Genomic DNA, 5259 nt, shown 5'->3' with positions numbered 1-5259 from the left:
GAGTTCAAGCTGGGAATCCCGGGCAGCTGGAAGAACCAGAAATTCCTTTACTGCTCTTGCCGCTGTCGCTGCAGATGTTACAGCAGATCTCCGATCAGCCTGGTTTTTAAGGCTTTCCCCCAGACTCCTTGGGATCTGAGCATCCCAGGCAGACTGAGGCTTGGAGTGGCCGAAGAGGACCCCTTTCCTAAAGGAGTCAGAGTGGCTGCTCTGAAGGGCTGAGAAAACCCCATCTGGTCTAGGCTTCTAGGCATTTATCCCTGTGCCCTGGTGTCTTACTTCAGAGGTGACATCTTTTCCCATGTTCCTGAAAACCCTGGGTTCTTATGGGGCTCATAGCTTGGACGATCTTGAATTTGGGGGTCTTAATTTAGGTAGACTAGAAGGTTCAAAAGAAAAACCAAACGAAAGAGAGGGATGATGAAGAGGATACCTTATTGTAGATATGTTATCTATACCTATACAATGTTGCATAATAATGTGCAATACTATGTATTGGATTGATACGTCTTTCCACTTAGGACAAGCTCAAAAGCCACAGGCCTGGTGGTTTAAGATTTAACTAACAAGGACAATCTACGAGGGCAAAGCACTCCTGCACTCCCTGTGGTCTAGAGCCAAGAGTCTTCCCAGTGTGTCTCTGATGCCAGATGACTGGTCTTAAGTTCTCTGGCATTCTTGCCAAGGCCCAGATTTTCAGCCACACGGAAGGTCTGTTCCCAGCATTTTTGAGCCAACCACCCTTTTGCCTGGATTGCTGCTCTCCCCAGAACATCTCGTGGAGTCAGCTCAGACCCCGTGTCTCCCAAGGAGTCTTCTCTGAGCCACTAGTTGCAATTACTCTTTCTTTCTCCAAATGGTGTAGTTTATTCTTCTAATACAGAAGGTAAGATAACTTGCCTCTTAAAAGTTATTGTATATCTCTTCTGGACTGCAAGCTCCAAGGGTTGACACTCTATCCTTTTCAACTTGGAATTCTCCACCACACTTAGCATAGTACTTTGAATATAATAGGCACTCAATATTTATTGCACTCATTAATAAATCTGCCAATTATTATATTGTTTTGCAAAAAGTTTATCGGGTAGTATTCTTTGGGCAAAAAAAGAACTTAAAAATTCTTCATTGCTTTTATAGAATCTAATTCTCCCAGTTTGAAGGCTGAGAGAGGGATAGATGGGGGTGTAAGTAGGAAAGAAGGCCTCCTGGTGTGTCTCGAAGGAGCCTCAAGGTTGATCAACACAGTTCTGGTGACTTGCCCGTGGTCTAGCATCTGGCTTTAAACCTTGTGGATACAGAAACTTTATTCTTAGCCCACTGAAACCTGGTACTTAAAACTAGAATGCTTATTTGTTAGTTGTCAATGGAAAATAAAGCAAGTAGTTACGGTGAAATATAGTTGCTGAGGGCCCAAGACACTCTGGTCATCACGTGCTCTCTCAGTAGGCACATCGTGTGGAAACCATTTTCCAGAGAAGGCTGCTCCATAAACAGGGGAGTGAGTTATAAGATCCAAGTTTTCTGGCATGTAGCCACCCACCATTCACACCATGGTGACAGATTTGCCACCAGAAGCAGACACCTGGGTTCTGTGGACCACGTCCCTCTGCTTTCTGGGTAGTGTTTGTATCCATTATGAGTTGACATAATGAACAATCATACTCCCAAAGGCAGCCTTCAACTAATAACAGAATCATTGCTTTCTATATTTATTATTAGATGGACAAAATTTTTTAAACCAGGTTTTTATGAGAGGCAGTTATATTTCAGTTATGTAAGCACTTTTCTTTGCCAGAGGTGACTAGAGTCCCAGAAAGGGTAGCTTAAAATGACTAGAATATGGAAGATAAAGAAAATTGTCTTTATTAGTACCAAACTTAAGAGGTGCTTGACTTATTTATCTTGTGTTTTAAGGATTGATTTTTCCCTTGGTCGTAGGAGGTACACACAATTCATAACTCTCCCAGTCTTTCCTTAAACCTTTGCTGTGGGGGAAAATTAAGCCTTCAAAGATGCCAGACACCCAAATACTCAAGATTTGCCACTGACAGGATTCATCCTCTCCCTGTAGCCTTCTCATCGGAACTCCAGATAAGCCTTCCCAGATGTTGCACAAGATCAAAGAGTTCCAGTTGAGAGATTTCCACATGGACTGTGCCCTGAGTCTTTCCTGTTACTTCCTCTCTTGCCAGCCTCCATTTCTCCACATGGCAGAACTTAGCAAAACTGATGAAGTAGACCTAGAGCCAGTGTTCGTTAAGGGTTATTAAATGATTGAATATACAAGTGTGCCTTTAGCATCTTGTATCTCCTTTTTCTCTGTCATTTTCCTCCTCATCAGGGATCCTTTTCTGTATAGTCTCAGGTCTTGCCTGCTCCTCCCCTTTCCCTAAGGTCTCTCCTTATAGTGAACCACACTTTTTTATTGAGAGGTGGGGCTTTCAACATGTGCTGGCCCTGGAGGTTATTGACTTGATAGTCTATAAGTAGCATGTATTTGGGAAACTTACTGATTTAAAGATTTACCATTGGCTACTTTTGGGGGGGGGGAAATTGAAGAATCCCTAGAGATGTCTCTGCTTAACTCAAAGAAATGAGTCTCTTAATGGTAGAGATTTCAGGCACTCTGGGAGATAATTTTGAAAACGGGTATAATGAATATATATTTTTTATTTTGCCCAGCAGCCAGGACCAAGACAAGGATAAGGTGAGTGAGGAGCCTAGGACACAAAAGTTGAGGAGAGGCTTACCTCAAAACCAAACTTCCATGAATCAGAAAATGAGGATCTCTTTAAATTTTATCCCCTTGGAGTTTCAACAACCGGCTCTTGTCCTAGCCTTTCAGAATCCATTTCCTTTCTGCTAAATATAGCTCCCTTTATCTTTGAGAAACACCCTTGTGCAATCCTTGTGGTCCAGTGAAGGTGGCAGCACTCTTGTGTTTTGAGGAAGAGACCCATGAGTTAGGCCTGGCCAGTCAAAGCACACAGCCCTATCTGCAGTGATTGGCTCAGTGATGACACATGACCTAAGCTGGGCCAATAGGAATCTTTTCTCCAACAACTCAGAAAGAAGCACATTTCTTTACAGACAGTTGTTGAATTTCTGGAATGGAAACATGGGTGTCCTTGAGAGAGTGAGTCTGAGAAAGAAGCCACTTTATGCGAAAGGAGAGCAAAGAGATGGGAAGAGACAGATTTCTGAAATCGTTGGAACTCCATACCCATAGAGAGCTCTGTACCCTAGGCTTTCCAGTTACATGAGTCAATATTTGGGTATTGTATAATCCTGCCTAATAGAATGAGGGTGGGCAGGGTGAGAAGTGCACCTGTTCAACCTTGCTTCTCCAGTCATCCCGCCTACTTTAAGGTGCCTTCGTCACAACATGCAATCAGAAAGGGGTGGCATTTGTTGTTCAGAAAAAAACTTCTGAGTTTTCTTGTAGCAGATCTGGGACTTGGGCAATCAATCTCTGTGGCTGAAATTTCTCAGCTACTTCCTGATAGACTTGGAAATGGAATTTCTTGTCCCAGCCAACTTCTTTTTCTACTTCTTTCCTACTTTCCTGGGAAGTGGGCTAACAGAACCACCCACCCCATGCTCCTAAACTGTGAAACTGCAAAGAGTACAGTAAAGGAACCCAGACCATAGACCTGGTTTTAACTTGTTTCTAGGATTCCTGCCAAAACAGAGCAGGGAGAAAAACCAAACATTTTGCCACCCACTTGTATCCAAAAAAAAAAGTCCTGATGGGAAAATATGCCAGACACTGACAATATTAGAGCCTGGGCTAGGTGATGATGTCAGGAATGACAATAAAGAATTTAAAAATAAAACACCCTCAAGAAACTGACTCTCACTAGAAATTCAAGAGGAGGTAAAGGTAGAAGAGTTGAGTGCGCAAGATGAGTGAATAGTAATATTTTTAAGTCACTGACTAAAGGGGAGGGGCAGCTACTTCTGGGAATTGTAAATGGGCAAGAAATCCCAGTCCTCTTCATCTGTGTCTCTGATTCCCAGGATCACAAATTCTGTTGTAATTTTGGAGACTCCCAGGTCACTGGCAGGGCTATGGATTGATCATTCCCTCTAGTAATCTGGATGTGGCCCAAGCCACACCTGCTGACCTCAGAGGAGGTCACTGAGCTATGATCCTATCAAAGAACAAGACGTTCAAAATAGTTTGAAGAGATGGAGAAACATTAAAATGAGTTAATGTTTTGATAAATGCAGCTGTTATTAACAGAGAGGTTCTTTTGATAATTCACAAACTGAAGATAAGCTCTCTCAGCTTCATGCCAGCCTCCTGGTAGACTTACCAGTCTGTTGCAAGAGCTATGATTCAACAGTGGGCAGTGGTTACTGTTAATGCCGCAGGTATTATTGGTAAAGACCATTCCAGTCCAGCCAATCTGTGCCTGGTGCCAGTAAAGGAAGGTTAGTTGGAGTTTTGCCTTGCTAAAGAGAAGAAAAAAAAATTAGACTGCATATAGCTTCATCCATCATCCTGTTCACCTTCAAACAGAATTAACAGTGAGCTAAGTATAAAGCCGATCGTAGGAGGAAAAGAAGAGGACAAGAAAAATGAAAACATTAATCATATTTTTATTTTTCTGTATTTTTGACTGTTTGTAAGGACCAATCACTTCTAAGAGTTACTTTTCCTCTTTGGGATTGCCTTAAAGATAACTCTAAAACTTTCTTTATCATGTTGGTAGGGAAATACCCAATCTAGGTGATTTATTTTATATTCACAGATTATTTGCCAAACAACTGATTTAACTATTATAAATTGTTTTAGGTTATATAAAACTTCATCTTAAAGGATTAATTGAGATATTTGAAAAAATGTTGCACAGGTCCAAAATTCAAGATATGAAAGGGGTACATGAAGAAGTATTTTTCCCCAGACAATGAGTTTTCCTGCCTGGAGGCAACTATGTTGATGACTTATTGGGCTCCTTTCACAGGCAGGCTATGCATATGAAACCCTACATACTAAAAAATACACGTGACAGCCTCCTAGTCAGGTTCTTCTACATCTTGCTTTTTTCACTTACTGTAACTCAGATATTGTTCATAGCAGAGCAGTCAAGGCCGTCCCATTTAAAATTACACACGTGAAAAAAATGCTTGCCTCAAAAGACCACACAGTTTACTTGCATTTATATGGTATTCTGTGAAAGAAAAAACTATAGGAATAGATTAGTTGTTGCCAGAGGTTGGGGCAGAAAAGATTTCACTACGAAGGGACAACAG

General features: G+C 41.6%; 1 protein-coding gene across 2 annotated transcripts in view; it reads left to right on the top strand.

Annotated features, from left to right (window-relative positions):
* ZNF804B (zinc finger protein 804B) overlaps positions 1-5259 on the top strand; it is an 873532-nt gene that overhangs the window by 54268 nt on the left and 814005 nt on the right. The gene's annotated exons all lie outside the window — the stretch shown is intronic.

Source organism: Camelus bactrianus, chromosome 7, assembly GCF_048773025.1.
Source record: "Camelus bactrianus isolate YW-2024 breed Bactrian camel chromosome 7, ASM4877302v1, whole genome shotgun sequence".
In the NCBI taxonomy this organism is placed as follows: domain Eukaryota; kingdom Metazoa; phylum Chordata; class Mammalia; order Artiodactyla; family Camelidae; genus Camelus; species Camelus bactrianus.
The sequence above is the reverse complement of the archived record's forward strand: the minus strand, read 5'-3'. Positions and strand labels throughout refer to the sequence as shown.